We start from the raw sequence: 27,861 nt of genomic DNA on the forward strand, positions 1-27,861 counted from the left end.
GTGGACAGCCGTCTCGTATGGACCCTGCAGTATTAGCCAGGACTGCGCACCTTACAGTAGCGTGTACTATAACTGTGTATAACTGCTGTATTTATTCCTGTGTGCGTCTGCTTTGCCTTCTCTTCTCGCGTGTATATTGAAATATGTAATAGACAGTGGATGATTTGATCAAACAGTTCAGAGTGACGGCACAAAGGGGAGGGGGGAGGAGACAGGATGGCACGCCGTCAGCCCCTCACACCCTTTATTAGCTGCTCTGTGTGCATAAAATGAGTTTACAGACAGACATAAGGAGGAACCGTTCACGCTCGAGCGCGCTCACTTTGCCTCAGAGTAAGAGTTAATGTTTGCTACGTGTTTGTATTATTTGGACTCTATCTGCACTCCACACGCCCCCCCCCAGCCCGCCACTTCCTCATCAGCCATCAGTCTCATGAACACATGTTTAGTGTTCACTGCAGCAGTGCATCAGCCACCTGGAGGGGGAAATGCCTGGGTGGCATTTTGACATGCTGTTTGCAGCTGACAGCTTCAGGATAATCACTTCACGACTCCCATGAAATTTCCTAATAAGCCGTTCGCTGAATGTCAATCCGGCTTTACCTGCGCGAGGTGAATTCACGGGGATTTTTTTCTCCCCTCCTCCTCTCTCCTCCTCCTCCTCCTCTTCTTCTTCTGCTTTTTCCTCGCGCTCACTTCGCTCACTGATTTGACAGCTGTTGTTCTTAATTTTCTCCCTCGCTATTTCCCCAGGATCCATCTGGCGCTGCTCAGAGTGAGGGGCTGATGTGGGTGCAGTGCTCAGTGAGTCAGATGCACACACACGCACGCACACACACACATCCACAAATCAAATACTTGCCACACACCTGGTCAGGAGTATGCTGTGTCGAAACAGGAAGCATTAAATAGTCATGTACAGGAAATAATGGGCAGATCTCTGCTGCAGGGCCAATCAATAAGCAGAAACCATATAAACAACGCACTGAGCACATCCCTCCTCGCTTTCTTCTTCTGTGATTTTGTGTGTAAGCACAGAGCAAATAAAGGAGGGTGCGGGGCGCAACCTTCTCTGTAATTTACCTGCAAGCCGTAAGTTTTAAACAGCCTCAGCCTCAGTGGATGTAATGGGCTGAAAGCAGCTCAAAGTGGATTTGATGGTAGGTATTGACTCGTGTATGTGCACTGCAAAGCAGCCAATTATCGTGCACGTCTGGAAGACACGGCTCTCTATGTTTCTCTTCCTCTCCAGAGGTAGAAATGGAAGAAAGGCAAGCCAATTACAGTGAGTGATTTTTCTATTTGGGCTCTTCGAAACAATCAGAGCTTTCTTTTCTTTCTTTTGCAGAGTGCTTTTGGTAATGTTGTGCTGCGGGCACTTTGCTTTGTGTCTGCTCCCCAGTCCGGATTATTCCTGCTCGGAATGACTGTTTTCGCCGTGCAAACTTCTGGTGGACTGTCCTCCTTCTACCCGCAGCAGACTATTTTATCTGTGCCGCCCCTTGTTTTCTCTGTAGGTTGTGATTCTTTCATCTCAGAGGGGTTAACGACAGCTGTAATCCTATTGATCCAGAAAACTGATCCCTCCTAATCCTGTAACATGAAAGTTGGGCATTGTGATGTGCGGCGCAGTGCAGCGGCGCCGGCAGCAACGGCTTTATGAATTCTTAGCCAACGCTGCGAGCCCGCCGTCAAAGCCGCTTCAGAGACGGGGAATATCCAGGACTGCACCTCATCTGAGCAGAGGCAGTTCTTTATGAATCCATTATTTGTTTCTCCTGTGGAGGGAGGCACGTCTGTTCAACGTGCTGTTGTTGTGGACTCGGCAGACAGACGGCAGAAGACGAAAGAGCATTTTGAGATGAGCCTCGGGGAGTGAGTCAGCCTGACTCCACTCGCTCGCCTTTCTTCCTGCTCCCACTCTGCTTCTCACTTTCTCACCTTGCGTTGTGGGCTCTGACTCTCCGTCTCTAGAGCTGTGCTCCCGGCCTGCCTCGCACTTATCCCTCCCTTAAAACCCGCCATCATCTCTCTGTCCTCCTCTCTGTCTTTGCCTCTGATGTCTTTTCCTCTTTCTCACCTTACTGTGGCTCCGTTGAGATCTGTGCCAGCCACAGCTGTGTGTGTGATGGCGGAAAGCATGTGGCAGCGCCCTGCCACGACCGGCACTCATCCATGCCGGTTAATGACACTTGGAGGCATCCCATGGTGCACATCACCATGGTTGCCGGGCTGAGTGCCGGCTGAATCAGCGGTAAAAGTCGCTCTCTGGCAGCGCTCCCGGCGCAGGGTACAGTGGAGGTGACATCAGCGGCTCTGGATGACACTGCTCTGGCAGCCTCTGCCTCCCACACTCTGTCACTAGCATCGATTTTCACAGTGTACGCTGCGAGAGACGGAGCGAGAGCGAGGGAGACGGGGGATTGGGAAATTTGGGGGATAAACTGGTTATACTTGCAGTGTGGTGGAAGTCGTCATGAGTGAAAGAAGAGAAAAACATCTTGAAGTGTCAATTCATAAGAAAAGCCTCCTGCTGGTGCAGTCATCACCCCACCATTGAGACTGTTTACAGAGCGATGCCTTTAAAGACCTCTTATTCAAGTGCTGACATCCTCTGACAGCCAATCTGTTCATTTCAGGCTGTAGGCATGTGTGGACCTTTGTGGGAAAAGAAGAAACATCTGAGTACAAGCAGGTGTAATTCAGGTACAGTGAGGTCATAAAAGGGTCAGATTTAATGTCTGATTGTTCTTGCAGCGCTCTCCACTCAGTGCTAGCGTGCAGCTTTAGCAGTAGCTTGTGGCTAACGGAGCGACCTCCGCTGCACCCGCCTCACCTGGAATCAATAGAAAATGCTCCTCACTGAGTGATTTTTCTCGCTGCCGGCATCCTGTAAAAGTGCCTTTTCACAGTCCCGATGATGGTTCTCTGACACAGATAGTCCAAATGTTAATGCAGCGATCTGTTGAAGCTGAGGGAATATAACAGCCTGTCCTCGCTGTGGCACGTGCTCACTAGCTGTAAAGAAACTCTCTTTGTTGTCAGCTCAGCGTCTTGTCCATCGTCGGTCTGGGGAAAAGCAATCGAGGCTCGTCAGAGTGTGTTAGCTGCTCGCTGCTTTTAACACATATTTGAAGCCATTGATTCCTCAGAACTTTTAATGGCTTTGCTCGAAGAGAAGCGATGACTTTGGAAAAGGAGTGAACGAATCCCTTTCATGGAGATGCAGGAGAGGGTTCCTAAGGCAACCACTGGCCGCAGCCTTTTGTTTGGCGAGCTGTGAGTCATGTTCGGCCCGCTGTTTCAACCCGCTGCAGAGCAAATTACACATCTGTGCAGCCCTGTCACCTTACATGATTGGATTACACAATCTTGACGGTGCAGATAATGTCTGTGTTGGAATTAGGAGCTCACATGCTGCTCCTGAAGCTTGAAACCCAGTGCAGCGTGCGCACTGCGTGCATGTCGGCTGCAAACGTGTTCAGTTACATGTCACATAAGATGAAGAAAAGCAGGAACAGAGCATGCACACATCGCAAAGTAACACTGGAAGCACAAGCAGTAATTGAACACACATTTAACGCTCTAATCTGAATCAGTATGCTTCTAAAGTACAGCGTGAACTCACTGCAGAAGCTCCCTCGTGGACTGCTTTTAGCATCTTCGACGTCAAACGTTCCTTCATTATTTGTGTCACAGTAAAGCTCCTTGCTGACACTTTGTTGGCAGTTGTATTAATATTTTAGAATATTTTCAGGTTCCCTAATAGGACTGCTAACACTGTCACATCTGCTGTGTTTTCATCTGCTGATGTTCAGCAGCAGGACTTCCAGCTCGGCGGTGTGAAATAACATTTGATTAATAAAACTCAAATGGAGAAGAAGAACAGCCTTGATTAAGCTAACGATCGCCACCCTCGTGATCGGCCGGCATTTACCGAGTTGAGCTGAGCAGCTCATGATCAGGTTGTGCTGTTGCACCCGGGCGGCTCTTACGTTGGTTGGAGGTGAATGAAAACTGTTTTTCTTCTTGTAAATGTAATGATTGTCCTGACGCCACGCGCTTGATTCAGGCATTTTCTGCACTCCCGCACTGTTATATAAGGCCTCTCCCCTCACACGTGCGACCCGTGTCAGCGACGCACAGCGTGCCAGCTACACGCCTCGTCCTTGCTTGCAACATTAACCTCCACGAGTTTTCCCCGCAGCAACGAGGGATCCAATCAACTCGCACGCTTTGTCAACCCCCACTGTCTCCTTCTGAGACTGTGACACAAAGAAATTAATGGCCTGCATATTCATCACTATCACCAGCGCGGAGACTACAAATTTAATTGAATATGCAGCAGCACGAGGGATTGAAGTGGAGCCCGGCCGCTGGATCTCTTCATGGGAAGATAACAAACGCCGAGTCCCACAACGAGTCCAGCTGTTCTTCTAATAAGTGAAACATTGCTTCGAGATCTGTGGAGCGATGATAAACAAGGAGGTCGGGGCGCATAGTGCAAATAACAAGGCCGAGCTGTGAGTGAGGCGCGCCCCTCTGGGCCTGATTGATTGGCCGTATCAGCGCTGACAGCTGAATAAATAAACAGAAAAAGCAGAGAAATGATGTGTTGACCTATTTGTTATGCGCGTTTAATGTGTGAACCTGATCAATGCGAGCGCGGCGCCTCGTCCTCTGCGCTCGTGCGCCGCTGTCTGTGCCTCAGCGTGGTGATTGGAACAATTAGCTGTTAGCGCTGACGAATGAGCCCTCGGTGCGGACTAATGGCGGCGCTTTGACTGAAAGAAAAAGCCGACTCTGATTAACCGAGGGGGGCTGAGGGGCGAGGGGGTGGCGGTGGCGACGTGGCTGAGGCTCGAGTTTGGGTGGCGGCGAGCTCCTCCTGGGGCTGCAGCCACCTTGGTGAAGCACTGGGACAGACGGAGCCCTCAGAGCTCCTGTCAGCAGAGGGGAGAGCGAGGATGATGGGAGGCAAAGAAAGGAGGAGGAGCAGACAGATCAAAGGCGCACTCATCAAGGGGCTTGTCTCTCCTTTCCTTTGACAGGGGCAAAGAGGTGGGGAGGGGGGACGGGGTGGGGGCACTTCAATGGAAGCTCAGCGGCGATGACAACTGTTGGCTGAGGCTGCAGAGGCGAGCGTAATCCGTACCTGTAGCTCTATCTGCGCGAGCTCAGCCTGAACGCTTTATGTTTGTAACGTAGCAGCGTATGTACGGAGCACACTCTCAACCCTCGGCTGAAGCGCCGCTGCAATTATTTTTTCCATGCGTGTTCCAGAGAGCGGTGGGATAATGACGTTTGGCAGAGTTTCAGTTGTTTTACTATTACCTGAGAAAGGTATTTGGCATTGTGACTGTTCTGCTGCACACCCTCATTCTAGCTGTGATTGTGCTGTTTCCACAGGGCTGCAGGATGTATGAGATGCAGTGAAAAACAAGCCCACAGCGAGTGAAAACACCCAGAAACTTCTTGGGTTAAAGAAGCAGAAGCATCTTTTAACGTGAAGTGTTTGTGTCTTGAGTGGCGTGCTATTGGTTCCAGGGGCTCCATCGGCCGTGAGCCAAAATCACTTAAATCTTCCATTTCTGAATATTCACTAATTTGTTTTATTTGTGTGAGTTTCCTGAAACTTGAGGGCGCGTCTCACCACTTCATTACCGTGCAATATTTCCACAATTTACACCCATCAACCCAGGTTTTGGGGGGGGCTCGTAATTTGTTTGCTCACTCATGTGTCACATGCAATATGTCAGCCTCCGCTGATCTCGTTTTGACTAAACCCGAGGAGAAGATGCGTCTCACAGCTGCACCCGGCTGATTGGCCCTGGGCACGAATCAGTGTGTCCCATTTGTTATTTTTCAGCACAGGCTGAAGCATATTAGTTAATAATCCTGTTGCATGGGGAGACGGTGGGGGTGGGCCACTTACCTGCTGAAAGGCTCAGCGAAGATGACACACATCCACGCTAAAGAAAGCCTGGAGAGCGTCTCACTCATTAAGCGTAATCATAATGAACTGAGAGCTTACAGAGGCGATCCAGGAAGATATGACCTACTTCCCCCCCCTGAGTGCAGCTGCTCAGCACTGAAGGCAGCAGAGGAACAGGAGGAGGACACCGCGCAGGACGCGCCGTCTTCCTCGAGTCACTTTGCGTCAACAGCTTGAAAAACAGACTAAAGGAGGCTGGATGGAGGATGTAAATGTGAGCATGAAGTGGATGTTTTATGAATATTGTTGATGGATGTTGAGCACGGCTTCATCCGGCTTGTCTCTGGTGTAAATCTCTGTGAGGACGGGAGGAAAACGCTCCTTCAGTGTCTCCAGCACACGCCTGTTTTCAACATCTGAGCGTAATTGACAATATTTGGACGAGACTTTGAGAAAGAAAGCGCGCTGTCAGTCATAAGTGTTAAAACCCTTTGATAAGATTTCAGCAGCTGCTTTGAGGTTTGGCGCCGCGGCGGCCGTTTGTGCCGCTTCCTCTGTGACACTCACCGACTTCTAACTGTCGTGCTGACATTTGCCTTCGATGAACTGAATCTTTGTGTTCGAGGACTTAATTGACAAGTTCTCAGATTCTAATGGGACCCTTAATTAGGCCTTTAAAAAGTGCACGTGCATCGAAAAGGTCAACCAATTAAGCCTATAGTCATGTTAAAAACATGAGGCAGCCCCCACTCTGAGGCGAGGACACCGTGTGTTGTCTGCTCCAGGTGCATAATTAGAGTAATCAAGATCTAGGCCATATCCAATTAGATCTGGGTCATTTCCATCAGAATAAAAAGTCACAAGCAGCACTTAATTCACCGTTCATAACACAGCGCTCTGACCGTGATGCTAGCCGCCTGAATAAAGACCAAAGCTGTCAGCTTCTCTCAAAACCTGCATGAATTTAAACACTAAATAACTTTTTTGAGCTTGTGAATCACTCGTACTGTTACTTTGATACACTAGCTATTGATTCTGGATCTCATCCTGCATTTTTCACCTATTTCCAGAGTCCGTCCAGTAACTCTGTCCTCTCCACCCCCCTAATAAATCTGTTTTGTACCCTGGGACACTCTATATACCCCCGGTATATAAACACCAGCTGTCAGGCTAATACCGCTTCTGCTGCTTGTAAGCTAGCAGTTTAAAGTGTTGATCTCTCCACCTCCACCTCCACTTATGCACCATCTACCATTGCTGAAGCCTCGCTAAGCTAACATTAAGCTCGCAGCTCGAACGGCTCTGACCTGTCAGTCGAGGGACTGAAGTCGCCGTTGCTCGTCCCAAAAGATAAAAGAATCGATGAAACGAGACTTACATATGTAACTACGGTCTCGATGTCTTATAGATCCATTAAAGCTGCAGAGACAGAAGGACTGTGTGTGGGAGCAGAGGTTACCTTAGACTGTCCATCATTTGACGGACCGGGTCATAGACGTTTGTCAATCATGGGAAGACAAGACGGAAAAACAAGTCAATCACAGTAAAAAAACAAAGTTTCAGGGCAGGAAGTCAAGGCGGAGTCAGAGACGTAGGCGGGAGGCAGGAACCAGAGTGACCAGTGAGGGCTGAAAGTGGCAGGTGGCAGGAGCTCATATAAAGCCAGAGTGTTGCTCTGGTTTGATCTGGATATGTGGGGGGGGGGTGACCTTGACTTTCATCCCCCATGATGAAGTGAACGCACTGAGGGGCAGTGTGGCCTGGTCCCGGGCTCAGGGCGTCTGCAGAGCGTGCACCACCTGCAAAACTGAAATGAGGCTGGAGGAATAATCGAACGTGATTTCCATACCCGCCGCACGTCGTCAACAACGCTAACAGCAGCTGACAGGAAGTCCTGAGGACACCTTCGAGCTGAAAGTTAATTATCTCATTCTCCCCGGCGGCTATCTGAGGATCTGACGGTATCTGTTTGAACCTATCAGACCACACAAAGACGCACTTTGATTTGTGACACCCCGCACCCCCCGGTTAGCCGCCCTGACCGGCGCTCAGCGTCAATAGGACGTGGAGATGAGCGCCAGCGGAGACAGATGTGTCGATTAGATCATTACTGGAAGGAAACAGTGATCCATGAAACCCTGACGAAGCCGCTGCGTTGTTCCCTCCGTCGCCTCTTCAAAGCCGTATTCGCTCATTCTGTGACTTCATCTCCCTTTGAAGGGCAGTGCTTTATGGCCGTGAATCATGTCTGCTGTAATCACCGTGTCTCCATTAAGACGCACTGAAAGCTGATTGGCAACTCGTTGTGAAAGGTCAGAGGAACCCTGCAGGACTGGAGGATTTGTGGATTCAGCTAAAGCCTCAGCCTGTCTCTGTAATGAGTTTGACCTCGCCAACCTGGAATCACGACACGCAGACGAAACTCCTGTTTGAACTTTACAAAAATGTGCATCGCTTGTTTTAGCGTGCGTTTGAAATGAGAGCCGCAGAGCCGGATCAAAGCCGGCGTGCGCTCTTTGTCTTTGGAGGTAATCAAAACCACCCACAGTGATATTAGAGGTGCAGCGATGGTCAAAATAAATAATAAATAGGCGTTAATTATGTTTGTGGTTTGCCGTTAGCTGCAGAAATGTCACCAACTGCTGCTAATTGTGTTGTTTTTCTTCTTCGGACGCCGGGCTGGAAAAGCAGGCCTTCGTCTCGCAGTCGGCGTCTCCTCCCGCGTGTTGTCGTCACTCATCGGGCTCGTTATCCTTCCAGGTGAATCTTGTGTGTTTGGCCCATAAAAAGTCCAAGTCTGAGCGCAGGGCAGGAGGCGGCGCAGCGGCTCTGGTGTCTGAGCTCTGTGAAGTTCAGCAGCAGGTGACTTTCGTCTCGCTTTGATTTCGACCTGCACCGCCGATCCCACTCCCATCAGCTTCCTTTGTACTCTGTGTTTTGTCCTAATTAGCGATTGTTAGCATACTAACAAGCTAAACTACGATGGTAAACATTACAGCAGCCTCACAGAGCCTCTTAGCTTGTTAGCTGGAACATTAGACATGAGAGAAAGTCCATTGTGGGTCAAGCTGCTCGTCCTTTAAAGTGAGTCATGGATGTCAATGAAGAATATTTCTGTTGTGATTCAGCTTCAGCTCCAAGCCTGGGACCAGAACCGGACTGGGAACGGTCCTTCGCCCTCCCAGTCGTCACTTTAATAACAAAAGCCTGAAATTAGAAGTGGGAAAAAGGGTTTGCGAAGCACATTTTTATTGGGCTCTTATGGTAATTTCCGCACCGAGACAAAACACACGAGGTGTATATTCGGGTGGAAAAACAAGCTCATCACTCATCACGATCTTAGAAATGATTTCCACAACAGAGAACCGGAGCGTGCTTCTGCTCCCGAAAGGGGAGAGAGATACAAACTCTAATGACTGCTGGCAGAGGGAACTGAAGGTGGATCTGCGTTCCCTTTATTATCCCTCGTTGGTGAATAATTAAGACCTATTGTTATTTCTCGGTCACCTGCTGTAATGATGGCAATAATTCATATTATGCTGATTAGCGCGGTGACGGGGGGGCGTAATGCATTCCAAACGACTCGCTTTTTTCCCCCCACTGTCAGAAAAATTATGTTAATGGCGAACAGAGGCACATTTCCACAACGAGGTGAATGTGTGAGAGAAACGTCTGAATTAGCCTCAATGGCGCCAAAGCGTGTTTGTAAAGCACTAATAAGTATTTCTCTGCATCTGTATGCTCAGTTTGCAGGGTGGTTGCTCATCCGCCGCCCCCCCTGGTGCTTGTGCGTGGGCCGTCCTAAGCGGTCCTGTCGTGGCGGCCTAACCGTGAGCCGCGTTGGCGCGTGAGCGGCTTGTTAATGGAGGCCTGTGATTACTCCTGAGCTGAGCTGACAGCTTGAGGTGTGTGAGCGCCGATCAGGTAACTGACTCCACGCCACGGCGGCGACACACCACTCAAGGCCGAGGCCAGGAAGTTCTTCCCAATTACCCAGCACGCACTGCTCTCGGCCTGTCAGGGGAGCGGTGACAAGGCTCCATCCCGACGCGTCGCGGCGTTTCCTCTCTCTTAACCTTGATGGCGGTTAGATAGCAACGCCGCGTCGCTCCAGGCTGAAACACCTCGGCAGCTGAGGCAGAGCTGAAGCGATTTGTCCGCTCATTGATTGGTCCATCAGGAGGAAATCAATAAGCAGCTCCTTCGCTAATAGATTTAACAGTTGAATCTCACATCACTGTAAACAAAACACCTTCAGGATCAGTCGCAGGATGTCACCTGGAGACACGCGAGAAAAGAAATCATCGGTTGCGACCTTAATTATGGGATGGATTACCATGACAGTCGTGGTCCGCAGAGGATGAAGCCCACTGACTCTGAATTCTGCGTGTGACGTTGATCTGCTTTGGTGTTCGGCCCCACAATGCAATGCATCACAGCCCCACAGCTGAGACGCGAGCGGTTTCAGTCCGCCTTCGTCTCGGGAGGAGACGAGGCGACGGCGTGATGGAGCCCACCCTCGAGTGTCAACCTGAAATATTTTCCTTTGGGATGTTTTAATTAGACTTGGGCGTGATTATGTGCCGTCCTCGGAGGTAAAAGGAAGCTGAAAATGTCTTGAAACTCGCCGTGTGCGGGCGCAGCGTCTGCCACGGAGGCTCACTAATCAGGCGAAAAACTCAATTTGGTATGAGAGAATTTCATTTGACCTTTTCTGGCCGTAAGTGGGTCTTGAATGATAAGTCCTCATAAAAGAGCATATATCAATAGACTCCTCCGCCGTCCCCGCCTGTTTGTTGCCGTAGTTAGGAGGCAGCGGCGGCGGCGGCGGCGGCGGCTGCAGCATACTGATGAGCCATTCTCTGATTACACTTAAAACTCCCCTCATGGTCTGTGTCAGGATCGCTTGGAGCTGAGTCGAGCCTTTATGCAGCTTTTATGGAGTAAACCATACGGCGCCGCGTGAAGACGCACAATGCTGATTCATTGTTTCATTTCCTGACAGAATGGGTTCAGCTTTCAGCCCAACTGAGTCAGAATTTATTTATGTTAAAGAGGTTCTCTCTCCTTAATGATATTTAAGCCTCAATAAAACATTCGCATTTGGAAAGTTGGATTGTTTTTCAGGTCGCACCTTCGCCGCATCGTCTAATCTCCTGCTTTCCTTTTCCAATATCCTGTCTTTCTCAATGCCTCGTTTCAGCTCTCCTGACCTGGCGCTGTCTTTTTCTTATTCCTCGCAGAGATGGTGTGAAGAGACGGAGCCCATATCGCCTTGGACGAGAGCCAGCTGTGTCAGGTACGGCATGCTACGCTGACCTCAGCTCGCCGTCCGTTCGTCAAATAGCTGCTCAGTCAGGGATGTAGCCTATTCCTGCTTTTAAAGGGCCTTTCATAATAGGTAGACACAGCGGCCCTGTATCTCACACAGCTTTATCTGCTGCAAGAAAAGGAGCCAGAGAACTGAAACAGAAGCCTGGAATAAAAGTTATTGTTGCCTCTGAGGTTCACTGCTTCAATCTTGCCGTTTAATGAAGCAGACGCTTTATCGCCCTCGCATGCGTTTAAGTCCTCTGGGTTCGCTTTGTCATCAAAGGGAATTACTAAGTTCATTATCGAAGGGAAAATACGCCGTGCGGTGGAGCTTTCGCGGAGAGGTGGACTGGTCGACCGCCAGCGTGGTGCAGCGGTGAAGCAGCGTGGAAATACTTTAGCAGAGCAGACGATAAGCAGAATTTAGAGCGTTTAGAGGAGGAGGGACTTCCTGCGAGGAAGCAGCCGCCTTGTTACTCACAGTGGTTCACATCCTGAACAGTGGCGTTTTCTCTTGGAGGCCAAGGGAAGCCATGCTTCCCCTCTTTTTTCAGACCGTAGCTGTGACTTAATGAAAATACTCCTTTTAACAGTTTCGGTAATTCTTCTGAGTTTCGTCACTGTCATCTCTTCCTTATTTCTCTCCTCTACTTATTGAGCATTTTACGATGTGTAAAACAGCGCCCTCCTAAATGTTACGTGGCGAATGAGTGGTGAAATACGATATTGCACACTGTTGTCCACAAGGAGGCCAAGCCGAGTTGGTGTCCCTTGGTGAAAAAAAACAAGTGATTAACCAATCAGGTGAGGCTGCCGTCATGACACTGCTGAATAGCCAGGACTGTGTCAAGGGAAGCCACCCAGTCTTTGGCCTCAAACCAATCAAATCACAGTATCGTCATCATCAAGCCACTGAATGAAATCAGGGAGATTAGCAAGTTTGTGTTGACATTTCATTAGCAAAATTAGCAAGTGCAGTGATGGAGGGTGGACATTTATTTAGTATTTAGTAAGAAACAATTTTACTAAACTACCTCTACAGCAACAGCTAAAAATAAAATCTGACGGCAGGCCAATGCCTAAATTAGAGCTGCGTACGGAGAGGAAGAGAGGTTTTCGGACTTTCAATGAGGAGAATTATGTCCAGTGGCTAGCTGGTAGTGCTAAACCTCAGCGGTTATTTTGCAAGCGTGTGTAAGTAAAATGAGCGCTCTCTGGGCGCTCTTAATATGTCATTTCGTTACAGTGATATACAAGCTGCAACATAGTCTTTTATGCCCCCCACTCCCTAAAAAACATACAGATTAGAGGTTTTGTCTCACTTGGCTTCCTCAAAAAAAATCCCCACGCCATGCCACTGATCCTGAAGGTGGCGTCTCTCAGCCTGCTGTTTATATAAAAACAGCTCTGCAGGTCCGTCAAGGCTTTTTGCGTCTGCTTTGAATTCTGGATGTTAATGACTGAATTGAATGAAAGCTTTTTCTAACTCGCGACCTTCATCGCGCCTGTTTAACTGCACTGTGCGCTCTCTGAGGCCTGCTGCCGTTCGTGGGAACGATACTCAGCTCACGGCGTAATTATTGCAGATCTTGATGGGTCCAACCAAAGTGATGTTGGGTGTAACTGGGTCGAGTGGAGTCCTGTTGCATCGCTGTGGGTCTCAGTCTGTGTGTAAAACACGAGTGGCTGTTTGCTGGGATCGCGTGGAGCGTCGTAATCATCAGAGGAGAAGCCGGAGAGTCGAGTGGCTGCCAGTTGATTGATGGCGCATTATGCTGCTGCTAACACTGGTCCTACATCAGGCCTCAAAATAAAATACTCCATCGACCACTGATCAGCTTTCCACAGCTTGTCCCGGAGGCTGTGACGACCTCTCAGCTGACCTCCGACCCAGGAGAACCAGACGGGTGTTTGTGATGAGGCTGAGGCAGGTAGAGCGTCACGTTCAGTCTGCTTCAATGCGCTGGCCTATTTGTAATTGGATAAAGACGCATGAAAATAGATGCTGGACAATTCCCATGATGCAACTCGATCGCGCTTTCAGTCCCCTTCCTGTTCATGCTCACTCCTTCAGGCTTTATGTTAAGAATTCTCCAAGTTGAGGCAACCCTGATGACATCACTATGACATCATTCATCTGCTGTTTTCTCAGGCTGAGCAGCGTCTTTTTTTTTAAAGATGCTGCTCAGCCTAGCTGCCTAGATAGCCCGCAGAGACGCAAACAGTTAGCATACATATGTCAGATGCTCCGTGCGAGCTAAAGTTCAAACCCCCTCATACGTGCGCCCCCTCGGCGCTGCAGGCGGGGCCCCCGTGAAAAGGTCACGGCTCACACTGAGTAAATGAAGGAAACTGCCTGCTTTGGCTCCTTGTCTCATATTGTTTTCAGCCGCCGCTGAGCATTAGTGACTGCTGCTTACTCCCACTCACCTCATCATCGCTCAGCACGCTGCTTTAATACCTGAATCATATTACCAATCTGCATACCATTTACATTTCCCTGCCTTCTTTGAGCGTGATGTCATGTTTAACCGCAGCCGCTCTGCAGCCCCACGCTCTGTGCTTTCCAGCTGTTTTGTGATATTCGAAGCGCTAATCAGGCTGAAGTTCCAGTTTCTGCGCTGAGGAGAGCTTCGAGATGAGAGACGTTCAGTGAGGATGAGGTCCATCTGGCTTCAGTGCGTCTTTTCAGGGGCTTCTTGTTGTTGTCTGCAGTGGAAAAAAACAAAGCTGCGTCTAATCACACACGACAAATGGGTGGCTGAAATTTCCGCCCCACACAAGCTATTTCAGCGAACCTAAAATCTGAAGGCACGGGCGATCAGTGCGTAACCTCGTGCTGAAATATTCAGCGAAGCAGACAGCGTGTTGACGGGCCTTGGGGAGGAACAGCCAGTATCTAAGAGGAGATTCAGCTTTCTTTGATCTGCTTCCTCCACTTCCCAGACCAGGACTCTGGGACTTACTATGAATTCTGTATGAATATGTACAAACAGTTAAGAGGATGTCCGTTTTGCAGCACTTTATCTCATCTTTTCATTTAGAAAGCTCGTCCACCCTCGAGATAATTTGTCCGACACGTCGGAGGGTTTGATTTCTTTCTCTGAACGCGCCTCTGATCCGCATGTAGGAGTGCAAAGCTCACATGGTTCACGTGCTTTATGAGGGTCGCGTCTTTAAGGCTCCCATGCTTAACATGCTCTAATCTCAGCATCATCTTGTTTACATCTGCACCAAACTCTTAATATTGCCTTTGATTTCATCATAATGCTGCATATCAATCGGGCAGGAGTTTCAGTAATAGATGGATTCATCGCTCACCCGGTCCGAGTTCTAGTCTGCAGTGACGGCTAATTGAACAGTGCGCGCTGGAGCTCCAGCTGCAGGCCTCATTTGCATAGCTTCATCATAATTTATCAAAGACACCTCAGCAGGCATTTCATCATGTCTCAAGACCAATTTCTCCATCTTTTTCCCCATGAATACATTACAGCACCGGCTCATACGTCTTCCCCAGCTGTCCTCGCCCCCACGCCGGCTGCAGTTCGTCACGCGCGGCTTCCCGTGCGCTGTTTGTTTACCGTAAATGGCAGCCAACCACGGCGAGATATCTGCCTGGGCGCTGGCCAATGGCTGTGAGATATCAGGCAGCACAATGCTCAATACAGTCGTGAAGAAGCCTCTGAGATTAGAGCCTCTGTCCTGGCGTGGCGGCGGCGGCGGTGGCGGCGGTAACTCATTAGTCGATTTCGCTGATCAATCAGGGCTGAATTATTGAGGGTCATTAGGAACGTAAACCTTGAATGCTGGCCTCAGGGGGAAATCCATTCTGGCGCAGTGGGAGGCGAAGGGCCTGATGAGTGGGAAAGGGTGTGTGTGTGCGTCCCTCAGACTGCATGAACTCAACTTAATGACTTTGATCGTAAATGAAAATGGTAATTTATCCCCTAAGATAGCAGATTAAACACCCCTTGTTTCCTTCTATACGGCCTCAACAGCGGCAGCTACTGTGGTTACATTAAAGCTGCTGCTGAGCTGCTGGCAGATTTACACACACACGCACGCACACACACACACACACACACACGCACGCAGACGGACTGCGATGCAATGATAAAACTATTAAGGCTTTATTGCGTGGCTGCCTCCCTCAGTGACTGCCATTGTTTGGCGTTATTCCCTCTCAGAGTGTCTGTTTGTGATTATGGCATGGGAACAACAACGAGGCCTCTTAAAGTGTCTTCAGATCAATGAAGTGAGTCTTTTATAAGCTTTCCAAACATCACAGTGGGAAAGGGCAATCTCTGAAGATTATCCCTGTCAGATTAAATGAAACCGTGGTGGGGTTTCAGCCGAAGAGCCGCTCCCAACAATAACACCTCGCCGCTTTGAAAGCAGAGGGCTGTGGACGCACCTCGCAGGTCTCCTTTGGCCCGCCGCGACTTGATTTATAATGTGCGGCTGAGTTCAAACAAGTGCTCTGCGGGATGAGAGGTTATTCGTCTTGGCTCTCTATCTGCTGATGTACAAGATTTCAGATCATATCTGGGATCGAACGGGCGCCGGGGTCGAGCTGGAAATGCAAATGAGGCGTTCATCATGCAACCATCAGTCGCCCCGTGTCATTCAGGACCCATGGAGACGTGATGGGGTGACTCCATGCAGCTGTGCCCTTTGTTCTCAGCAAAGATAACCAGAGTGACGCTGACTGAAGGTTACAGAGTGTCCTGATTCCTTCAGTTTGACTGTTATGTGTTTATCGGTGGGGCTGCAGAGCCGCTGGGAGAAGAAGAAGAGCTCGCCGATGCCGTCCTGCTGACCTTTATCTCACTAATATTCAGCTTGGATCTGTTTTTATTAGCTGCTCTCGTTGTTAATGATTGCTAAAGGCTGTTTGGGGGGGGGCATGAACTTTTTCTGGCTTCAGAAGGGGGGCCGTGCCAGAGTCAGTTAGCACAGTTGTGCTTTTGTCTGTGTGGGCTGCTGGTGAAGCTGCACTTTCGTTCAGCTCGTGCTGCGTGGAGGCGGAGGCGATGCTTGTATTTTTAGTCGAAAGATTTTAGGCGTTTGAACAAGTTGTACATACAAGAAAGAGCGCGGAGCGTGAAGGCAGCCCCTGACCTCTGGCTGGAGAGCACACGCATGTGAAGAGGACTCTCTGAGCAGGTTAAATGGTCCTTACACGTATCGCTGAGATCAATCACTGCACCTGAGCGAGCCGTGCGGAGACACACTGTGTCACTGCAGCCTTTCACCCCTGACAGCCTGGACGAGCTGCGCGTCTCCCGCAGAGGTCAAACCGCCATCACTTCCTGTTCCCGAGGTTAAAATGTGTTTGAACGCCATGTTGTTTTTGTCCTGTGGCGACACAGATCCACTCCAGCTGAGGGCTCCGCCGTCCTCGCCAGTCAGAGCATTTCTTGACAAATGAAGGTTTCATTTGAAGTGAAGGTCGCGAGCTGCTTTTGTTTTGAAATCACCCGACTGAATCCCCCCCCCCCCCCCCCGAGCTGTATTTCACTTTGCTGCTAATTTAAAGTTTTTGGCTGACACATCCTCGTGAGGAGTCCATAAGCAGTCAGTCACCAGCGTGAGCTGTCTGCACTGTTTAACTGCTTCTGCTTTGTAGGAACTTTAATAGACACCGAACCACCGGAATGAAATCGAGGTTTTGTTTACTTGTGTTCTCCCTCGACCCCAGCGTGCTTCAGCTGAAAGCCCCTCCTCACGCACCATCTGACGGCGCCATCAAACGAGCACGCCCACGTCACGCAGCCGCCAGGTGTGCGGGGATGATGATGAAGGCGGGATTCGAGCTTGACACGACAAATTCTCTCACTGTTTGCAAATGCAGAGGAAGTCAACGCCCTCAAGGAAAGATCGTGCAACAGTTAGCCCACGTTTGACTGACAGCTGCTCCTCGCCTCTCTCAAAGACGCCACGGCGTTCGCCTGCTTCTGACAGGGCGCTGCAGGTCTTGAAAAGTCTTAAAGGCAGTGTTTCCTCAAAGTAATAAAAAGCCTTACATTTAGTTTCCTCTCGCCTGGATGAGATTGTGATCTGTTGTTGCACACCTTTAAGGTAAAAATGGGATTGTGCTGCAGGAGGCTTTCCACTCCCGTCCTCCATCACTCCTGTGGTTAACGCCGTCTCTGCTGGCTCATCTTACGATGGGTTAAATGAAGTTAAATGAATGGTTTCCATTTGTTGAGGGACCATCCAGAGGTGAGATGTAGCGTGCAGCTGACTGAGTATCCCTCGCCTTCTTTAGACGCGATTGGACGACTTTCCTCCTCATGCTTTTAATAATCTGATCTCCCAAAGGGAACGAACCCTTTTGGTTTTGAAGAGGTTGCGGTCGTCCTCTGAGCGCTCGCCAGGTTCGGTAACAGCATGTTTTTTGTCGCTGTGTTGTGGATTTAAATGAACCTTGAAGCCTCAAGGGGCCCTTTGCTCGGCTCTCGGCTGCTCCAGTGATCTTGTTTATGCGGACGATGTTTGAAGTTGACCATTGATGACAAGGTATCAAGGTGAAAGAGCCGGAAAATGTAAATGTCATTGCGCAGCGATGCACCTTCGGTCCATTTTTCCTCCTCTGCCGCAGTAAATCTCCTCAGCCCACTCCCGCTTCAGCCGTTTACCCCCTGCGTCTCTCTTACACTTTCCATTTCTTGGAGGTGTTTTCACGCACACACACGTCTCTCTTTGAACAGTGGTGTTTGATGTTAGGAATGAGCCAGTGTGTGTGGACTGCGAGGCTTTCTGCTCACCCAAATCCTTTAGTCTTTGTGCATTCAGTGAGCGATTGTGTACTCTTAACCATGCATGACTTTGATAGAGCTGAACTCGGCGTAGATGAATAGGCCCTCCCTCTGCACGCTGACAGCACACTTCATAAGGGGGCTTTTATGCACTGCGCTTCCTTTACTCCAGCGTGGGGGCTCGGACTTTGGCACAGTAGCGTTTTGATGCTGCATAAAATTAGAACTGGGTTCAAAAGGCAATATTTTCCAAGGCCATTCATCGCGTCTGCCTTCATCAACTAGGTCATTTTTCATTTTTCCCCAGTTTTTTGTGAGAGACGGGAAGAGAGAAAGCAAAAGGGAAGCAGGAGAACAGACCAGAGTGAGGAGGGAGGCGAGGTAAAGGATGAAAGGAGCGACACAGAAAGGGAAATTGCAGCATATATGGTGGATTGTCGCGTCTTTCCCACCACGCTCGTCTGTGAGTTTCAGTTTCACCGCTCCGTCTTTGTAAACATGTTGACATTCGCTTTCACATTTCGGAACATTTCTGTTGTGCTGAAGTGGAAAAGACAGCCTAAACTTTCAAAGTTCTGCCCAAAACTATTTCTCTGGACGTAAGCACTCAGCCACACATGCTTACTCTCCACTCCTATCCGTGGGAGTGCAGGCTTTGTAGCCGTCTCTGGTGGCTCCAAGTGGGTTGCATAGCATACTAAGTACTTTGTGTCGGTGGTATGTTATGTAAAAGTATTTCTAGGGCTAATTTCAGTTAAAAAGGGCACAGCTGTGGGCTGTGGTCGCCGTGCGCTTGCATGCTTTTAGCTGAAGTGACGTCTCTTCTTGCTGTGCAAACTGGAAATAGGTTAAAAAAAAGCTGGAAATATCAAGCTCACACTGATCACAGGGTCCTGTCCAAATCACGGATTTGCCAGTGTTTGCAAGCGATGAGCCAATTCGTTCATAGCCGGTGAGCTGCTATAAAGAGCCCAAGATGCCATTTTTTAACCAGCCTAAAACACAGAGCATCAGTATTCCTGCTTCAGCTCTGAACCTGTGCTGAGGTTTAGCCACTTAGCAGAGCTCGGAGCAGCTTGTCCATCCAGAACATTGGATTACTCTGCAAAACTGCAGTTAAAAATATCTGCACACGGTCTACCATACAGGTCAGGCTGCCGCTGTGAACTGTGCGTACGAGCTTCCAGGGGCGCGTGGAAGTACAAAGGAATGAATATTTCATAGCTAATGCAATAATTTATGTGCATGCTGTGGATTATGCACAGTATATGCAGGCTGATATAAACATCCTGCTTGGCTTTAGCACGATGTGTAAATCACACACAGCGCCGTGAGTCATCGCCCAGAATTGGTGTATGTGATTCTTGACTTGGACAGCTGTTGAGCTGAGCTATCGTGGCTGTCGGGGCTGCTGTAACCAGCACTTGATGGATGGGTCGGTGCTTAACTCACCCGGCAATGAAGTTCACCTGTCACAGTTATGGTTGCCCCTGCACAGTCGCTTGACCTGTTACAGCACAGAACATATCATTCATATCATATCATTCTCCTGTGTGTCCTCCTCCTGTGTGTCCTCCTCCTGTGTGTCCTCCTCCTGTGTGTCCTCCTCTTATGTGTCCTCCTCCTGTGTGTCCTCCACCTGTGTGTCCTCCTCCTGTGTGTCCTCCACCTGTGTGTCCTCCTCCCGTCTGCATCTGCAGGACTGTGTTTCAGAGAGGCAGCCATTTGTTTTGTGTTTGTGAGCAGGCAGAAACTAGAGGAGTTCAAGGACTCGACAAGGACTCAGGTCCCCCGAGGCCCCCCCGCAGAGACAATGATGACTCTCCTCCCACCCCCACCCACCCACCCACCTCCTTCCTGTCCTCCGTTTTGACACTGAGCAACGAGGCCCGCTCTGACCTTGCAGTGACTTGCAAATGTGCACCTAGCTGCTCCTCTCGCAGCTACCAGGAGGAGAAACGCCTGCAGCTGACGGAGCAACGCTGGAACATGCCCAGACTCTCGTGCACGCGTGCACACACACACACACACATCTGCAGAGGGGTGCTTTTTCTAGTCCCTGGTCTCCCCATGGAGCTCCCTATCATCACAAGGTCCAGCAGTCAACATAACCCCCAGACAGCTCTGCCATCCAGCGCTCCCTCTGCTCGCCCTCCCTGCGTCACACCTTCAGCATAATAAGTGTCTGCTGCAGTCTCACCACGGCAGCGTGTGACCCTCACTCATCAGTGGCGTAACCCCCACCTCCCTCTCCAGGGCAAGACCAATTTACAATCTGCCCGCCTTCGCCGGTGCCTCCCAGCCGCCTGTGAGGCCGCGCCGCCGCTCGCTCTGTTGTTTATTTATGACCGATGGCCCTCCAATGAAGGGCATTATGAAAGAGATTACACAGCCAAACAGCTTGGCTCAGACCGCACTCTCATTACTCACAGCTTGTCCAGGAAGATAGGGGAGGACTCCGACAGCAACGAGAGATGTGTTGGACTGTTTGATCGCTCTGTAAACTGAACCTATACGCTCTCGCCGGGTGAAGAGGTTCGTCTTTCCAGGGACACCTCGAGCGGCGCAGTGCTGTGGGGGCTCCTGTCGCAGAGGCGGCTGTAATTGAACTGGAAATGACAAAAGGGACTCTGGAGCCCGAGCTGCCAGGAAGGACTGAGAGCCAAGAGAGAAGTTGGACGAGCCAGTCTGTGGAGGAGGAGGAGGAGGAGGAAGGACGGTGATGCAGCAGGAGCTCGTCTCACCTTGTCATGCTTATTCACCTCAGCATAATACAGCGAGAGCATCACAGGAGGCGGCAGGCAGGAGACGGAGGTGAGCCTCGTGTTGTATGCAGGGACAGAGGTGCAGATTCAGCTTTAACTTGGTAACAACACGCTGTTCTTATTGGAGGAATTTATGTAACTTTGGTCTTTTGAAACCCGTTTCAAAAGCTGAGTGAAAAGTATGTGGCGCTCAAGGCTGGAAGCAAGGCTGCCTGATATTTTACAGATAGAAGGTTTCCACCTGACGGGGTGCACAAAAGAGGGCGGCCTTGTGCGCGTTGGCAGATTTAGGAGCCTTTTCAGTTCAGCAGCTTTTCTGCACGCAGGCAGACTCACAGTGTGCAAAAACAATGACACGCTCATCAGCGTAGGGCGAAACGGGCGCTGCTGGTGAATCAGGCAGGTGTGAGCTGAGCTTCTCGTCCTCGCACACAACAGATCTCCATGAAGGGTCGCATGCGGCGAGCTGACAATTAGCTTTGTGCCACGTCCAAAAGCAGCAGGTGGACGGATCCTTGTGTCCAAACTTTCTCAGCGTATGCAGGACGCCTTCCAAACTTTATCCTTTCTATTATTTTCAGTATTCTGGCGTTCGGCTTTCATATGAATCCACCAGCAGAGAGGCTGATGTTGTACATCCAGAGATTAGAGAGATCACACAGGCTCGGATTGTTTAAAGCAGTGCATGTCAGTGTGTGTGCGTGTGGGAGGTTGTGATGTGTGCCGGCAGCGTGGCTTGCAGCAGGTGGGTGTGTGCGGTACAGTAGCAGTGTAAGGACGTGGCTGGTTTCCACCTTTTTTAGTGCAGCTTGCTGTAATGCAGCGCTGCTCTCCTGCCCCGTCATCCAGCCTCTCCGCCTCCCCGTGGTAGCTCACCGCGGGACCCTCTGCTGGCAGCGAGCTGGAGAACAGAGGCTGGTGTCAAAGCGTACAGGAGAGCCGTGTAGCATCCCCCACCCGTCTCCATCCTTCCTTCTGTTCTTGATTCTTCTCGTTTCCTCTGCCTGCACTTCACGCACAGCTCAGTTCAACACGAGCTCCTCCTGATCGATGCGTGCACGCGTGACCTTCAGCTGCCTCCACCTTCATCTCAGTGCAACAAAATGATGCTAATTCACATCTCATGTGTGTAAACGTGGATCTTTATTTCGATAATTGCTGTGAAAGTGAAGATTTACAAACAGTGCTGACATTTGTTGCCGTGGAAAGGTTCTCGGTTCGGTTAGTTTCTGTTTGTTGGTTTGTTTGTCAGCAGGATTTTGGAAAAACTGCTGCCCTGAAGGGTGAGCATGAGCCTGAGGAAGAACCAGTTAAATTCTGGAGTGGTGTAAGAGTCAGGGGGCAGTCTTCATGGAGCATCTATATCAGGCTTTTGTCAAACTCAGGTATCCATATCATGCAGCTCGCGATGGCCGAGTGTGAAGCGACTGGAATGAGAATCTGAGGCCATGGTCCTCAGCCGGAAAAGGGTGGATTGCCCGCTCCGAGTCGGGGAGGAGGTCCTTCCCCCAGTGGAGGAGTTTCATGACTTGGGATCTTGATCACGAGGGATGGTAGGAAGGAACGGGAGGTCGATAGGTGGACTGAGGCGGCGGCTGCAGTGAAGTTGTGGTGAAGAATCTACGCTCTGACCCTCACCTGTGGTCATGAACTTTGGGTGATGACCGACAGAACGAGATCGTGAACACAGGCGGCCGAAACGAGGGCGGCTGCGCTGAGCTCGGACATCCAGGAGGAGCTCAGAGTAGAGCCGCTGCCGGTGAGGACGCCTCCTGTACTCCTCATCAGGGAGGCGTTCAGTGCATGTCCGTCAGGGAGGAGACGACCCAGGACACGCTGGAGGGGTGATATGTAGTGTCTGTGCTTGCAGAGGTGCATGTCAGAGTGTGGACAGAGTGCATGTTGTTGTTGGAGGTCTGCGCTCTCCAAGCCTTCGAGTGAGTTCGTGAAAAACAGATAAATATTACTGTCTTTGCTTCCTCCTACATGAAACTGGGTCATCTTACAGTGTCAGTTCGAGCGGACTCCACACGCAGGGCCTCAGGTGCAGTGACCCTGAGAGCTGAATGTGCTGCAACGCATCCGAACAGAGGAAACACGAGCGAATCAAGAAAACATCTTTACAGTCTCACAACAGAGGCACAGCATTCAGATGTCAGAGGAGGCGTGCAAACGCAGGAAACACACAGTTTAGAAGAAGTTTGAAGGCAGCGCTGCTGCTTGTGTTTCCTGTTTCTCTATTTGTTTGTTTTTAATCTGTTTTTGTTGCTCATTTCTGTCTGCTGACAGTCGCTTCCTGTTAGCTGAAAACATGTTTTCACACTACTGAAGTTACACATTTGTGATTGTCATGCGCGTGTAGCTGCGTGCAGTTACAGTACGTGCACCTCTGTTTATACCTGTGCATTATTTGTGCGAGGCTGCGTGTTTACTGAACATCTGCTCGGCTGCTCGTTTATATTCATATGAGGTCAGTATATTGTGCTGTCAGCTGCTGGTGCACGCACACATCGGTATCTGTGGTTTGTTGCTGATTAATGATTCATGTAAATGAGCAGACGTGAAAATAAACTGCATGTTTTTTCATGCTGCTCTCCCTCTTCTCTCTCCATACATTTCCTCTCCTCCATCCTCCCGTTAATTGGATGGAGCAAATCTAATGACACACTATTTCACGAGAAAATAGATGGGCTCCGAGCAAGTGGCCGCGTCTTCGCAGGGAGACTTAATGTCACGCCGCACCTGATAACACTTATGACATGCACAGAGGGAAAATGAAACTGTAAACTGTGGCCGTGCATGCGCGATGCCTATCTGGACAGCGAGTGTCTGAAGGGCTGCTGATACTGCCAGCGCTGGCCTGCCTGTGTGGGGGCGTGAGAGCAATTTAGAAGACAAAACAAGAAGAACAACGTGTGCCTCAAATGTTTCCACGATCAAAGTCCAATTAGCAGGAATCAGCTTATTTCAGAGCTGTAAATTCTTGCTATTAAAAGCCATTAGCTACTTAAGCGTGATTAGCACCCACCCGAATTATTGTTCCTCTGTAAGGAACACTAGAAATCCTCCAACACGTCTTTGAACTCAGACAACAGCCCACAGCCGTGTAAACATGTGTTTAAATCTGTGTCATGAGCAAATCCGCCGCAAGGCTTTTTGTCGAGATATTTGCACAAAAATAATTTCAGCCCAGCGATCGCGTTCCGGTCGTCTGATGCAGGCGCTTAAAAGGAATCTCTAAATATCAGCCCATTTAAAATGTAATTAAAAATTGAATATGGAAATGTAGTAAGATAGTCAGTAATAGTTCATGCGTTGTATCTCTTCAGCTGTAAGCCCTTCATCTGAGGAGGTTATTGTGCATGAAATGAGAGGAGGGAGTGGAACAAGCCTGGGTGAGTGCAACAGAAAATGATCTGCCATCCGGCGTGAAGACCTGCCATCCCACGCCGCTCTAATTTAACGCTGCCTCTGCAGGACACGCTCCGCGCTCGTGTAACGCGTAGCGCTTCGCGTGCAGGGTCGCGACAGAGGCGCTGATTGGATTTGAAAAGTCGTTTTGCCTGAGGGGAACGCTCGCCGCCATCGTTGGTGCTGATGCTGATCGCAGGGCTCCTCTCTCACCTCTGCGTGTTCACTGGTTATGGAGTCAGCTCACAAAGTGGATCCACGCTGGTGTTTCGCTGGTTTTCTTCTTCCCGTGTGGGCAGCTTTTTTTTTTTATCTCTCACAGCATTTTGACTCATCGTAGCAGGAAAAGCGCAGGTGTTACTAACAACAGTAACGACGAGAGCCAGACTGAAGCGGCTTAATGGAATCCAGCCATCGCTCCTTTACACAGTGAAATCACATGTAGCATCGCTGATAGCTAAATAATGTCCTGTTCTTTTCCTGATTGTTCTTTATTGTTTTTTCTTATTGTGTCAACACGTGCTGTGTTTTCTTAGCAGTCGTATTGAAGATGAGAAGGAGACTTTAGCAGGAGGGCTAACGTGGTTGTTCAGTCTGCCGCAGGCAGCGATGCGGCCATCTGCTCTGCTCGTCGTAGCGAAGGGACGTCGCTGCTTCGTGCAAATACGGTTTAAATTGAAGCCGTTTGATTGGCTGCGTGTAAACGAGGTGTCCAATTATGCAGACAGAGGACTAAAAGTGTCCTGATGAATCAGTGCGAAAATAGAAATCCGCCATGAAACTGAAAAATTCTATGAATATGAGGACATTTTGTGTCCAAAAGGTCAAAGGTCAGCTTCACTGTGATGTCATAATGCTCTTTTCTAATCTTCTGTGCTGTCAGCCTGAAGCAGCGTCCACATTTGAAGCTTTGTAGTGCAGCTCGAGCTCACCGGGTTTGCTGATGTTGAGCTCCAGGTGGTCGTTGGACAGTCGTGGATGTAAGAACAGCCTGAGTGGATGTCAGAGTTCATATCTTACACCACGACTAAATGAGCAGCAATGCAAGAGCAAAGATGAAAAAATGTGAAATAACCTTAACAAATGTGTGCACACGCTCAGAGTGAGCAGCAGATTGAGGAGAGATATCCTCAGCGCCTTAAAAACTGTAATTGTCCTCCTTGTTTTTGGTCGGGCATGAATCATCATCTGGAGGAAATTGGTTTCTCATCAGACGCTGGAACGACTGCGGGTAGAAAATGGACACTGAAGGTCGAGGTGGAAGACGGAAAAGGGACTGAACGGCGTTTTGGAGCTTTTAGCAGCTGCTGGTGATCGCAGATGATTAAGTCTGAAGCTCAGAAATCCATCTCAGACGCAGGTTAGTGCTAAAAATACTGCCGAATATCCACAAAGCAACAGCTCCACATAGAGACGATGGACAAAGACAGTCTTCGTTTCACAGGACCAGATCCATGTGGGAGTTATTGTCCTCAGCGCCTCTTTGATGTACCTGCAGAGGAATTTAAATTCTCCGCACCGAGTTGTGGATAAAGGCTTTTGCTTAACATATGTAGTTAGCCAAAGAGGGATTAGCGCTTCCTACATGACTGTTGTATCACTTGGCAGCGCGGCGAAGATAATTAAGAGTCATTAAGACGTTTTCCGCGAGAGCTTTGTTCATTTTCCGTTTCATTTCACCCAAAGCACGGGGTCGGCATTGTCATTCAAGTGCTGTAACGAGACGCTGCGGGTCACGCTCGCTAGCTTTAAATATTTCACTAATTTCCAAGTTAGGAGGAACAACGTTGAATCCATCAGCGGTGCAAATTGTTCTGAGCTGACGCAGAGCAGGAGTTCAGCCGTGGCCCGCTAATTGGTGAGACACTTTGTCACGTACACGCCGCGTCGTGAGGAACAGTTGGACACATAACGAGTCCAAGGACGCCCGCGCCAACGCCTACACGCCGCCTCTTTGTTTGGCCGCTTGCACTCGCAGGCTGTGCTGCGACTCGGCTGTGAGAACACAGCTGCATCCTCAGCAGCGTTTGTGCAGCTTATTTACGCTTGTGCACAAACAAGACGCCGGGAGATCAGCTCTGCCCACGTGCTGAAGGTGCGAGTGTGCGCGCAACAGCGAATCAGAGGGCGAGTTCACGAGTGCAGCCGTCGCTCTGGCCCGGCGCGGCGTCTCAGCGGGAGGCTCCTCTTCTGCTGGGTTTTGTTTCCTCCTCTATGCGTGGTGACATCCGCACGGGGAACGAGGACGCCGCGACGCCACCGGCTGTCACAGGGGACTCTTCAGTTTACAGGCCGGGGTCACGGGCGGCTGTGTTTCTGGTCCCCTCCCCTGTGACATCACAGAGGCAAAGCTGTGTGATATTTCCGTCTCCTAACAGCCGCTTTTGTCTTCTTCCTCTGTCATTCTTTGCACATCTATTGTTTGGGCATACTGTATAATTTCTGTCATGCAAACGATCCGTCTCCCACCAATCAGCCGCAGTCTCTCAGACAAAGGTGGAACGACTGCTGCATTGTCTTCAGTAGAGTCGCTGTTGTCGCCCATTGTGCGTGTTCTTGATGTGTTCCACATGTTTAAGAGCAGGAGGTGGAGAGCAGCTGCAGAGGAGCAGCTCTGAAAGTGGAAAGCCGTTATTGGTACGCGACATGTTGTTTCTGAAGCTAGTGACATTTCCAGTTTGAGCAGCGGCACTAAAAACATTTGACACAAACACACGCGAGCAGAAAACACAAATTCAACATATCTCCTTCTCTCCTTCCTCTCCTTTGTCTTCCTCTGACACACACTCACTCTGATGGCAGTGTGTGTGTGTCAGCCCAATATGGCGCTGTACCTCTCAGCCTCTCATGTATTCCCTTTGATGTCACCAGCATGTCGACGCCGGTCCAACCTGCGACGCAGCCACATGTTCAAAGAGCAGTGCAACACCTCAGCAGCTAATGAGCCAAACACACCCCCAACGCCTCTGCAGTGTGCGGCCTGATGTGCACGGTTAGTGAGGAAGAACCCACACCTTTGTCTCTTTATTCACTTTATTTCATTACATTTATCCTTCTGCAGTGTTTCAGAGACTCAGGCATCCTTTAAGGCCCTGATTTGGTATGTACAGTCACATATATTTGACAGATTTTGTCTTATCTTTGGAAAATAACTGCTTTGTGTGTATCTGAATTAATCAGAACTGAGAATATATTCATGTTTTACTCCCTTATTTACCAAATGAGTGATGTAAACAAACCTCATCACAGCCTTAGCGCCGCTGGCAGCTTGGTTTCAAACATGAAATATTCATTCACTAAACGAGCAACAATCACATCTGAAGTTAAAAAGCGTCTTTATGCTCATTATGTCCGAAAAACTGATCTAACGTTGGCGAAAGATCTCTTTCTGGATTTGGAAAACAATCGTGGACGCCGTCACAGCTCTCAGAGCGGGGTCAGTGCTGCCAGGTGAGCTGGTTTTGGACGTCTTTTCTTTGATGGGGCAGGAAAACGACGCTTTGGCTAATCCAATCTGCCAAGTTCCAGATGGAAGTCTGACTTATTATTCGTGCCGTAGTCGTCGTGCCTCCTCATGGATCCCAGTCTCAGTCTGGTGGTAGTCTGGGTCCAGCTCGATGTGCCGAGCTTTGGCCGCGGAGCCTCTTTTGTTTGCATGTGCAGCTTCGGTGTGAAG

At 49.7% G+C, this 27,861-nt stretch overlaps 1 protein-coding gene across 6 annotated transcripts in view; it reads left to right on the forward strand.

Moving 5' to 3' along the window:
* LOC139327709 (beta-1,3-galactosyltransferase 1-like) overlaps positions 1–27,861 on the forward strand; it is a 73,618-nt gene that overhangs the window by 20,555 nt on the left and 25,202 nt on the right. For 2 of the 6 annotated variants that reach the window (XM_070957632.1, XM_070957630.1), the window contains one exon: positions 11,179–11,234. The exons of 1 other annotated variant lie outside the window; for it this stretch is intronic. The gene's annotated coding sequence lies outside the window, so the exon portion shown is untranslated. Of the gene's footprint in view, positions 1–753; positions 805–11,178; positions 11,235–20,418; positions 20,824–27,861 lie in introns of those variants that run through there. 3 more of the 6 variants (XM_070957631.1, XM_070957634.1, XM_070957635.1) reach the window with 3 other exon arrangements.

Source organism: Chaetodon trifascialis, chromosome 24, assembly GCF_039877785.1.
Source record: "Chaetodon trifascialis isolate fChaTrf1 chromosome 24, fChaTrf1.hap1, whole genome shotgun sequence".
Taxonomy (NCBI): domain Eukaryota; kingdom Metazoa; phylum Chordata; class Actinopteri; order Chaetodontiformes; family Chaetodontidae; genus Chaetodon; species Chaetodon trifascialis.